Source organism: Cervus elaphus, chromosome 12 (assembly GCF_910594005.1).
Source record: "Cervus elaphus chromosome 12, mCerEla1.1, whole genome shotgun sequence".
NCBI lineage: Eukaryota > Metazoa > Chordata > Mammalia > Artiodactyla > Cervidae > Cervus > Cervus elaphus.
In genome coordinates this window covers 59,238,033-59,251,123 of record NC_057826.1, presented here as the reverse complement: position 1 = coordinate 59,251,123, position 13,091 = coordinate 59,238,033, and the positions used below count along the sequence as shown (strand labels likewise).

The 13,091-nt window shown below is 36.2% G+C and overlaps 1 long non-coding RNA gene across 1 annotated transcript in view; it reads left to right on the top strand.

Moving 5' to 3' along the window:
• The window catches only part of LOC122705612, a 577,195-nt gene that overhangs the window by 510,418 nt on the left and 53,686 nt on the right, over positions 1-13,091 (top strand). The window lies entirely within an intron of this gene.

The window sequence follows — 13,091 nt, the reverse complement described above, 5'->3', positions numbered from 1 at the left end:
CTAAAAGACCTTCTAGAACTAATACCCAAAAAAGATGTCCTTTTCATTATGGGGGACTGGAATGCAAAACTAGGAAGTTCAGAGATACCTGGAGTAACAGGCAAATTTGGCCTTGGAGTACAAAATGAAGCAGGTCAAAGACTAACAGAGTTTTGCCAAGAGAAAGCACTGGTCATGGCACACACCCACTTCCGACAACACAAGAGAAGAGTACATATGGACATCACCAGATGGTCAATACTGAAATCAAATTGATTATATTCTGTGCAGCCAAAGATGGAGAAGCTCTGTACAGTCAGCAAAAACAAGACTGGGAGCTGACTGTGGCTCAGATCATGAACTCCTTATTGCCAAATTCAGACTTAACTTGAAGAAAGTAGGGAAAACTACTAGACCATTCAGGTATGACCTAAATCAGATCCCTTACAATTATACAATGGAAGTGACAAATAGATTCAGGGATTAGATCTGATAGAGTGCCTGCAGAACTATGGATGGAGGTTCATGACATTGTACAGGAGACAGGGATCAAGACTATCCCCAAGAAAAAGAAATGCAAAAAGGCAATATAGTTGTCCGACGAGGCCTTACAAACAGCTGAGAAAAGACGAGAAGCTAAAGGCAAAGGAGAAAATGAAAGGTAGACCCATTTGAATGCAGAGTTCCAAATAATAGCAGGGACAAAAAAGAAAGCCTTCCTCAGTGATCTGTGCAAAGAAATAGAGGAAAACAATAGAATGGGAAAGACTAGAGATCGCTTCAAAAAAATTAGAGACACCAAGGGAACATTTCATGCAAAGATTGGCACAATAAAGGACAGAAGTGGTATGGATCTAACAGAAGCAGAAGATATTAAGAAGAGGTGGCAAGAATACACAAAAGAACTATACAAAAAATATTTTCATGACCCAGATAGCCATGATGGTGTGCTCACTCACCTAGAGCCAGACATCCTGGAATGCAAGGTCAAGTGAGCTTTAAGAAGTATCAGTACGAACAAAGCTGGTGGAGATGATGGAATTCCAGTTAAGCTATTTCAAATCCTAAAAGATGATGCTGTGAAAGTGCTGCACTCAATATGCCAGCAAATCTGGAAAACACAGCAGTGGCCACAGGACTGGAAAAGGTCAGTTTTCATTCCAATCCCAAAGAAATGCAATGCCAAAGAATGCTCAAACTACCACACAATTGTGCACATCTCACATACTAGCAAAAAATTTTCAAAATTCTCGAAGCCAGGCTTCAACAGTACGTGAACCATGAACTTCCAGATGTTCAAGCTGGATTTAGGAAAGGTAGAGGAACCAGAGATCAAATTGCCAACATCCACTGAATCATCAAAAAAGCAAGAGAGTTCCAGAAAAAACATCTACTTCTGCTTTATTGACTGTGTAGGTCACAACAAACTGTGGAAAATTATTAAAGAGATGGGAATACCAGACCATCTGACCTGCCTCCTGAGAAATCTGTATGCAGGTCAGGAAGCAACAGTTAGAACCGGACATGGAACAACAGACTGGTTCCAAAGAGGAAAAGGAGTACATCAAGGCTATATATTGTCACCTGCTTATTTAACTTATATGCAGAGTACATCATGCGAAATGCCTGGCTGGATGAAGCACAAGCTGGTATCAAGATTGCTGGGAGAAATATCAATAACCTCAGATACGCAGATGACACCACCGTTATGGCAGAAAGGGAAGAACTAAAGAGCCTCTTGAAGAAAGTGAAAGAGGAGAGTGAAAAAGTTGACTTAAAACTTAACATTAAGAAAACTAAGATCATGGCATCTGGTCCCATCACTTCATGGCAAATGGATGGGGAAACAATGGAAAGAGTGAGAGACTTGATTTTGGGGGGCTCCAGAATCACTGCAGATGGTGACTGCAGCCATGAAATTAAAAGATGCTTGCTCCTTGGAAGAAAAGCTATGACCAACCTAGACAGCATATTAAAAAGCAGAGATGTTACTTTGTCAACAAAGGTCCAACTAGTCAAAGCTATGTATTTTTCCAGTGGTCTTGTATGAATGTGAGAGTTGGACTATAAAGAAAGCTGAGCACCAAAGAATTGATGCTTTTGAACTGTGGTGTTGGAGAAGATTCTTTAGAGTCCCTTGGACTGCAAGGAGATCCAACCAGTCCATCCTAAAGGAAATCAGTCCTGAATATTCATTGGAAGGACTGATGCTGAAGCTGAAACTCCAATACTTTGGCCACCTGATACAAAGAACTAACTTATTGGAAAAGACCCTGATGCTGGGAAAGATTGAAGGTGGGAAAAGGGGACAAGAGGATGAGATGGTTGGATGACATCACCAACACGATGGAAATGAGTTTGAGTAGGCTCCGGGAATTGTTGATGGACAGGGAAGCCTGGCTTGCTGCAGTCCATCAGGTTGCAAAGTTGGAAACGATTGAGCAACTGAACTGACTCATTGACCCCTTTGTCCTGGGCTCAATCTACCCAAAGGAAGGACTTCTTTTTCCCCAAAATTCTCACAGAGGAAATTGATGAGTTAGCACTGTCCCTGTAGGAGGCAACGACTCCAATATTTCTTGGAAACTGGAATCTTGTGTGGACCAATTGCAGTAATCTTAGTAATATAATCATTTGACAGTGAAACGAGGGTGTTTTGTTCTTCTTCATCCATGTGCCTACAGCTACTACCATGTGCCTACAGCTGCTACTATTGGTAATAACAATACATTTAAAAGTTGTATTTATTACTGCTAAAGTCTTGGAGAGTAGGTGCAGAAGTTTATTTTTCATTGTATTTATTCATCTATGCTTTTATACCAAAGTACTCTTAGAACTGGCTTACTGGTTTGAAAATAGAACTGCATCTCAGCATCTGCCCTCATAACACTTACTTTGTATAGAGAAATACTTTTTAAGTACAGCTGCATTTAACTCTCAGATATCTGCAATATCTAATTTTGCAATTTTTGCAATATCCTCAATTTTTCCTGAACTGGGAATAGATCAGATGAGCAGATTACTTTAGCCATTTTAGCTTTTCTAAACTTATATTCTTTGGCTCTTATTTATTGTTTTACTGTGTACAAGTTTGATCATTACTTGAAAGTCTTAGCTCCCAACTGCCTACTTCTTAATGTACCCAAACAGAAAAATAACAATCATGCTAGAGTGGCAAAATTTTTGCAAGCATCATAAAACAGAATATATTTTTTAACAAATCAATATTCAAGTAGGAATATATGTGCTGATCATCTTTGTTCTGACGATTTGTTCTGCCAGGACCTGGCTTAATTCCTATATCCCTCAGAAGGCCAGTTTTTTTCCTTAATCTTTTGGCTTTCTGGTTTTCATTTTCAGTCTTGTCCTTTAAAGTTTCCAAAATTTGTGCTGATTTCCAAAATCAGCTCTTAATCTCCTGATATTCCAAATGACAAGGTCAGTGAAGAAAGATTAAAAACCACACACACACTGAAATGCAAACAGATCCATTGAGAAGGTTTTCACTGTATATAGTCTGTCTTCACTTCCAGAAGGCTCTTTCTCAGAGCCCAGCTGCTTCATGCCACACCTGAAACCACAGCATCTCAATATTCTTCCCAAATCAGTACAAATCTAAGCATAGAATCTAACTGAGCAAGTCTGTCATGTTATTATTACCTGTGCTAAAATCTTTGAAATTTAATTATCTCTGTCATGGGGGCTATTGAGGCCTATAACAAATCCAGTAAGGGGAAATAGGTTCTTTATTTTGACTCTTTACACCTTTTCATTACCAGTGAATTTTTAACTAACTGTATGTTGTGGAGGACTGTCCATTCTAAATCACTCTTCTACTGAGGATTTTTTGAGAACACTGATGCTTTTCTGAATGGTTTCTTTAAAGGTTTTTGTGCACCTGCCTTTCTGTGTGTAAAGCATAAAAACAATTTGGAGTTCTGGTTCTAGAGAAGTGTTGATTAGAAAACAATGAACAGAGAGATCTCTCATTTTCAGGAATTTTATGTCAATAGTAATTCTACTGAAGATGGTGCTTTTTTTTATAAGCTTCAGAGTTAACACAGTCACCAACTGGAGATTCAGTATTCTTCAGGAGAGACATCTCATTCTAAGAGATAATTAAATTCATTTATCCAGCAAATGTTTACTGAGCATATACTTTGTATTATTTTCTATGGAAACAATGGAAAGATAATGGGGAGAAAACTTGGAGTTGCTGCCTTTCCTGAGATGACCATAGTTCACTGGAAGACTTAGACAATAATCAGTACTTGCAGTGTCCGATCAATGTTTCAAAGAACTCAACAATTTCCATGGAGGAAGGTGTGCTGACAGTCTGCGGTCAGGAAAGACTTCCTAAGGAATTAGGGGGAGAAGGAATTTACAGTTAGTGGGGTGAGATGACCATTCTAGGACCAGCAAAGAGCATACGCAAAGGTTCTGAAAAGGAAGAAAGTGGTCCCTTATGAGAGACAAAAAAAAGGAAAACAATGATAAAATTCAAAAGTAGCCTAAACTACTTTTTTTCTGACTTAAATACCATTTTTAATAGAAAAAAATCATGCAAGGAAGAAACTTGTTAATTTTCATAAATTTTCAGTTATAGGATCAGATATTCGTTCCTAAGAGCCTTGTAAATTCTAATTTAGTTCAAATGCTGAATCAACTTGATTTAGTAAACTCTTTTTTATTTCAACATACTTTGTTGCTTTGACTTACCTTGTTGTTAAAAGTGCATTTCAACTTCCACACTCAGCAGTCTGAAGTTGTTACTCTTAACAGCTTGTCATATAGTTCAATCTATGGCAAACTAAAAGCTAAATCAATTTTATCTCTTGGTACAAGAATCTGCCATCAAAATAAGGTGGGAAAATTCCAACTCCACATCCTCTCCTGTTCTATTTCCTTCTCTTTCATTATTTCCCACTAATAGTCTTGTCTGCCAGCATTGCTTTTAGTTTTCACATGATGTTTCTGCTATTGACTCTTTAGCTGCCTAGTTTGCTACTTATGACTATGCTCTATTAGCTTCTCACAATATTCTGGAGGGAAGGAATGTCTCCAATTCCTTTTGTTTTCCCTGTTACTTAGCACAGTGCCTAGAACATGTTCGATATTTAATAGATACACTCATACTTGTTTTTCAGAAATGTCAGTGAGAACTCTTCCTTCTTCTCATCTTCTTTTGGGAGGGTTATTTAAAGGAGGCTGTGAAGGTAGGGGTTTTTGTTTTAGTCTCTGCTTTGTACCTACTCCTCAGAAGAGTATCTGGCATATAAAACAGGCATTAAATAAATATTCAGTGGATTAACTTAATGTTCATATTTTCTAAAACATTGTATATGAATTCAGAAAATGTGGATATTGACAGTAGGGCAGTAAAATTTAATCAAAAATTTAAGGGCAAAGCTAGAATGACATGCAATTTACTCTCAGATACTACTTTCCTGTTGTTTAGTTAACTCCATATACAGTATAACTTTTCAGACTTACTATACATACCTTATATAGTCAAGATTACTTTTCAAAAATGAAAATATACCTTAATAAATAGTATTTTAATTCAAGATCAGAATGCTATGTGATCCTTAAGTAAATACTACATCTACTGATGATGTTGGTTGTGGTCCAAATGCAAAATATCATGGTTATTAAATATACTTGTTGGCATTTAATCTGCTAATTATTGTTTAAAGAAAAAGTCCTTGACATTTCAAGAGTTATTTCCAATCATTGCTGTTACAGTGATTTATACTTCTTTTCACTGCAGAAAAAAAAAAAATCACATAAGGCTATGGTAGCAGAAATTGAATAAATATTAACATCAAAATAGAGTAACTTCCTATTGAATAACAATCCTGCTGATGAAAAGGCAGCCCAAGACTCTCTATGACATGAGAATCACACACTCTTTTACATTGGGGAGGGGGCTATGAACACTTAGAGTAACACAGTGAGGGTGACCATTACAATGCATGACAGAGTGATTGATTAGCAAGAAGTTCTAGGCTGCTTAGTTCAAGTTCTCATCCTCAAGTCAGTGAAGCAGGAATAATTTCTTACAGTAATCACATTCTGATATCTCAATTTTCTTCCTAGTTTTACAGTTGATATCAAATATGTTCTCCAGCCTAAACTTAGACAAAAAATTTTTACAATTAAAAGGAATAAATTTCTAGTTTTAGAGCCTTAACATGAGTCAACAAAAAATACTTCTGAGGGCGATATTAATCAATTTCAAATGTAAACAACTTTTTAATATTTTGATTCAAGTCAAAAATACTATCAAAAATAAGACAACTGGACAATACAGATACTCAGTTAATCCTGATGATTTTAAGAAATTGTTGTTTCTGTTATACAAGTATGATAATAACACTGTTGCCATGTTTTGAGACAGTCCATTTGTTTAGGGATTCACACTGACATATTTACAGATAAAATCATGTGGTATTTGGAGTTGGCTACACAATGGTAAAGGAAGGAGATGGGAGGAGTTAAATGCAGATATGAATGAAACAAGATTGGTGTTGAGGCAATAATTGTTGGAACTAAGTGATGGGTTCCTTGAGGTTCACTATAGTATTCTTTCTTTTTTGTAAATGTTTTTAATTCTCTGTAATAATAATTTAAAACAAAAAATGGAAGCAAAATTTTCTTTTGTATGAAAGAGAATGCTGAGTAAGGAGAATAGTAGGTACATCCTTCACTGCAAAGGTAAAGAGAAGTTAAACCAACCTACACCAAGCTTTCTCTTCTCAACCTATGTTGCATATAACAACAGAACTACCACTCTGAAGTATATGTTCCTGCATTTCTTCTGTACTTTTTTTCTCCCCAATTAGATTTTTAGTTTACTGAAGAAAGCTACTTTTTCTTAAAATGCTTTTGTATCTTCTATAGTATATATAAGCAACAACCATATACTTAGTATTGAAAATGTGCTGTTTAATATTTTTAACTAGGAAAAGTAAAATGAAAATTTCTCTCTGCAGTAACCACAATATTCATATTAAAATGCAAGACAGTATCAGTAGATGAATACATAAAGCAGATGAAAACTCAGGAGGATTGTAGCAAATTACCCCAAGCCAGAAAGTGGTAAACAAAACAGAACAGAAATCTCAAGAAGAAATACAGCTGGTCAAAAATGTAAGCAGAGTAAGAGAATACTAAGTGCAGGGCACCTAGAGATGATGACAAAATACAGCTGGAGAAATGGAAAAATGAATAGTACTTTCTACCATGTGCTGGGCACTATTATAAAAAGTAGGTCTTAAGCAGCAAATCAAACAATTCTTGTTTTCATAGCACCTTTTTTTCCAGCTTTATCAAGGTATAATTGACAAAGCTGTAATGTATTTAAAAAATAAAAAGTGACAATTTGATATATGTACACATTGTGAAAGGATTCTCCCCATCGTGTTAACATATCCATCACCTCACATATATATCTCCTCCCACCCGGTAAGAGCACTTGCATTTTACTTTCTTAGCAGATTTCAATGCTACAACATAGTGTTATCACCTATAGTCACCACATGATACATTAGATCCTCATACCTTACTCAACCTATAACATAGCTTGTACTCCTTTAATAACTTCCTATTTTCTCTACCTCTCCCAAGTCCCTGGCAATCACTTTTCTACTTTCGACTTCTATAAATTTGACTTTTTGAAAATATTCCACACATAAGTGATGCCATATTTATCATTCTTCAATTTATTGCACTTATCATAATGCCCTTCAGGTTTACCATGTTACCACAAATGACAGGATTTTCTTCTATTTTAAGGCTGAATAATAATCTGTGAGAGTGTGTGTGTGTGTGTGTGTGTGTGTGTGCATGGAATATCACAGTTTCTTGATCCTTTTATCCTAAATGAAAACATTTAGGTAGTTTTCAAATGTTGGCTATTGTGAATAATGCTTCAAGGAACATTGGAATGCAAATACCTCTTTGAGATAATTGCTTTGTTTACTTTGATATATACCCAGAATGAGACTTCTGGATAATATTGTAGTTCTGTTTTTAATTTCTTGAGGAACCTATATACTGTTTTTCATAGTGGCTGCGCCAAACTACATTCTTTTCTTCATATCCTCATATCCTCAGCAGCATTTATCTCTTGTCTTTTTGATAAACACTGTCCTAATAGGTATAAGGTTCTATCTGATTGTGATTTTTTACTTTCATTGCCCTGGTGATTAGTGATGATGAGCAGTTTTCATGTACCTATTGATCATTTGTATGTCTTCTTTGGAAAAATGTCTACTCAGATCCTAGCTCATTTTTCAATTAAGTTATTTTGATTTTTTTACTGTTGTATGTGTTCTTCATATATTTTAGATAGTAACATCTTATCAGATATTGAAAATATTTCTTCTCTTCCCATAGTTAACCTTTTCATTTTTAAAATTATTTCCCTGGCTGAGCATAAGACTTTTAGTTTGATGGTGTCCTACTTCTTTATTTTTGCTTTTGCTACCAAATTTTAAAACTCATTGCAAAAATTGATGTTAAAGAAGTTATTGCCTATGTTTCCTTCTAGGAGTTTTACAATTTCAGGTCTTACATCAAGTCTTTAATCCACTATAAGTTGATTTTTGTCTATTATGTAAGGTAGGGGTCCAATTTCTTTCTTTTGTATGTGGTTGTCCAGCTTTCCCAACACCATTTATTGAAGAGACTATCCTTTACACACTCTATATTCTTAGATCCTTTACAGAAACCACTAACCTTTTAGCATGGGTTATTTCTGGACAGTCTATTTGGTTCTATTGATTGATGTGTTTTTATATCAATGCCACATTGTGTTGATCACTGTAGCTTTGTGATTTAGTTTGCAATCAGGAAGTATTTTACCACTGGCTTTGTTCTTGCTCAAGATTGATCACTGTCAAGTGTCACATAACCAATAAGTTCAGGAGTAAGAATCAGTATGGTATTCATGATACCAATGACTTTCTCATTTCTGCTTTTAAGTTATTTCTCTTTGAGGGTGGCTTATTTGCCCATCTGCTTTCTTCTGTATAAGCCTTGGGTGAGAGGGGCAAAAGGAGCAAAGCTGAAAAAGTAGATCCAACCATAGAGGGGTCACACAAGCAAAAACTTTTTTTCTATAGCAGTGGTGCTGTTTTACTAGTGGAAGTATCTTTATTCGTTTATGAAGCCGCCCATTCACTGCACTTCTCTGTTAACTTATCTGTGAGATTCGTTAGCTTTCAGTTCCTGATCCTTTGAATCCATACTATTTTTCACAATCCCCTGTGTCAGGCCTTCTCAAGTAATTCCAATTCTGTGCTTGGTCTGTCTCTTACCTCTCAGATTTTGCAAAGCACAGATTAGCCTTCTGTTTATAAAGTGGTGATAATGATCAATCCAGCAAGTTCCTGCATAACCTGCATTACAACAATGAAATTTCCTTCAGCAGATGGACCTCCTGATGGGGACCAGGCAGTATATGAAAAGTAGGTAGTTTTTTGTGGTAACAGTTTATACTTTTTCCTGGCTTGGCAGATTTAGAGATAGCATCATGCAAAATCAATGAGATGTATCAGGTAACCTCTCTCCCTCTCTTTGAAATACAGCCCAATAAGTCTTTGTACTACCTAAGGCAGTTAGTCAGTTTATTGGAGAGGGAAATGATGATAAAGAAAGAGGAGATGGAGGAAAAGGAGGGGAAAGAATAAGAGCCAATTTTTGAAACTGTAAAACTTGACTGTACCTTAAAGTCATCTGAGAAGCTTTCAAAATCTTGATGCCCTGGAATTACCCCAGATCAATTATATTATAATTTCTTAGGGTGGAACTCAGGCAGCTTGATCAGTCAAGTTAAGAACAAATGACATAGTAAATAACCCACTCATTAACTGGAGTTTCACTTTTCAGTTAAGTTCTGAGTAGTTTATCAGGATCAACTAAAATAACATGCTTATCATCTGTTCTCTTATGACCACTTTGTGTCTGTATGAACTCAGTCAATTCAGTCTCCATTTTGATTACCAGGTTCCCAGCATGGAAACGTGAGATGATGCCATTCTTCCCTCAGGTAGCTTTGAGTATTGAATGAACCAACGTACAGTGCATGGTACACTATCCATAACATACCAATCACTAATGAAGAGAAGCTAATGAATTAACTTCTCTTGGGAAAATTGAGGAGTGGCCACTCAATTTTTTTCCTTATATTCTGTGGTTCAGATAATGAACGCAGGTTGAGAAATACTGTTGCTACAGATGATTTTTACAGGCTTTTGAAATCGGACAGTCCTAAATTTATTCTGATCCATTCATTTACTAGCTTTGTGTCCTTAGAAAAGTTATTTAAACTTTCTGAGCTTTGGTTAGTTCATTTATAGACTGGAGATAATAAGACTTAAAATTGTAAGAAATAAATGTCTAACTGCATAATATAGTACATGATATAAAATTCTTATGACATGTTAGCTATTACTATTTTTAACCATCCTTATTTGTATACTTTTAAAATTTTTTTGGCCAATGAAATTAATGAAGCTAGTATTACAGTACTGAAAAAAATTTGACAAATGGATTACAAGAAATGAAAGATAGTACAAATTTTAGCTTTCATCTTTCTTTGACACCCAATATTTTGCTTTTCCTATAATGTTAGTAAGTAGAGACAGTCTGAATTACAAGATAAACTAGACTAAAAGAAATTTCCACCATAGGAATACACAACATATAAGAGATTCAGTTCAGTTCAGTTGCTCAGTCGTGTCTGTCTTTGAAATCCCATGGACTGCAGCATGCCAGGCCTCCCTGTTCATCACCAACTCCTGGAGTTTACTCAAACTCATGCCCATTGAGCTGTGATGCCATCCAACCATCTCATCCTCTGTCATCACCTTCTCCTGCTGCCTTCGATCTTTCCCAGCATCTGGGTCTTTTTAAATGAGTCAGTTCTTCACATCAGGTGGCCAAAGGATTGGAGTTTCAGCTTCAGCATTAGTCCTCCCAATGAATATTCAGGACTGATTTCTTTTAGGATGGACTGGTTCGATCTCCTTGCAGTCCAAGGGACTCTCAAGAGTCTTCTCCAACACCACAGTTCAAAAGCATCAGTTCTTCAGCGCTCAGCTTTCTTTATAGTCCAACTCTCACATCCATACATGACCACTGGAAAAACCATAGCCTTGACTAGATGGACCTTTGTTGGCAAAGAAATGTCTCTGCTTTTTAATATGCTGTCTAGGTTGGTCATAACTTTTCTTCCAAGGACTAAGCATCTTTTAATTTCATGGCTGCAGTCACCATCTGCAATGATTTTGGAGCTCAAGAAAATAAAGTCTGTCATTGTTTCCATTGTTTCCCCATCTATTTGCCATGAAGTGATGGGACCAGATGCTATGATCTTAGTTTTCTGAATGTTGATCTTTATGCCAACTTTTTCACTCTCCTCTTTCACTTTCATCGAGAGGTTCTTTAGACCTTCTTCACTTTCTGCCATAAGGGTGGTGTCATCTTCATATTTAAGATTACTGATATTTCTCCTGGCAATCTTGATTCCAGCTTGTGCTTCATCCAGCCCAGCATTTCTCATGATGTACTCTGCATATAAGTTAAATAAGCAGGTGACAATATATAGCCTTGATGTACTCCTTTCCCTATTTGGAACCAGTCTGTTGTTCCATGTTCAGTTCTAACTGTTGCTTTCTGACCTGCATACAGATTTCTCAGGAGGCAGGTCAGGTGGTCTGGTATTCCCATCTCTTTCAGAATTTTCCACAGTTTGTGGTGATCCACACAGTCAAAGGCTTTGGCATAGTCGATAAAGCAGAAATAGATGTTTTTTCCAGAACTCTCTTGCTTTTTTGATGATCCAATGGGTGTTGGCAATTTGATCTCTGGTTCCTCTGCCTTTTCTAAAACCAGCTTATCCATCTCATAATACCAGTGGGCACATAAACTTGGAATGGAGAATTTATAGAACTGACATAGAGAAAGATATGGAAATAAATGTTCCTATTAGATACAGATATGAGCAGTTGCTTTTTTAAATTTTTTATGATTTATTGAAGCATTTTCTGTTTTGATAGTTCAACACTACAGCTTCTTCTATTGAAGCTCAACAGTTTTTTTCTTGATAGCTAAAGGCTAATTATAAGCTATCAAGAGCTTCTCTAATTTTATGGCACAGTTGATTTCTCCTTGTACATATTATAATTTTTGTTGTTTATTAAGAGTGACTTACAAATATGTTTTGCCTTCAGAAATAACAGATTGCTGACTTTGCTAAATATTCACTGCATAATACATTTCCAAATTTGCAAATCAAATATGATAACTTCTCAGTCAAATTTGGAAATTTAATTGCATCTTGATTTGTCACAAAACTGAGAAAATGTTTCCTATTATAGTGCTAGGAGCTAAGAGTTACATAGTTCTGAAAAGTTCCTAAGTGATAAACTGATGAGGTGGGAAATTTGTTGTAAGTCAGGCTTGAGATCTCATTAGTGGTGACTAGAGGAACAAAACTCAAAGAGGTGCCAAGACCCTGGATTTCCTGAATAAAACTAACCCAAAGTTGGTGAATTTAATGTTCAGCATTTTTTTCTGTATCCTCACACTATTTACTCTGCTTTATTCTTTTCTTTTACCTTTTTATTTTGACATAATTTCAGACTGATTGAAGAGGTGAAAGAACAGTACAAAGAATTCCCTGTTGCCTATACAAAAAGGAAAAAAAAAAAAATCACCCTTTTATATACCCTAGCAGATACAATCCATTTGCAACCTGGAATCAGGGACTAACCCAAATCAGGCTACTACCCCTCCTACAGAGAACTGGAGACCTGGAACTGTCTTCCTAGAGGATCATAGTGTAAATAACTAGGTCCTAGGTCTTAAAGCTAACAAGTGGCTTATTTAGCATCTAAAAGGTCTCTCCCTGCCTTCCACATATAGGAGACTGTTTCCACCTTCACCCTGGAAGCTCCTGGGGTTGTGAACCAACAAAAAGTGAGAACTGCTCAAAAGGTATTAGAGAAGTGTCTTCACACCTTGTAACATTGTTCATACTCCATATGTAACCAATCTCACTAGTCTATAGTTTCTTTGTTAATGTGTTTCTTTTTAGAACAATG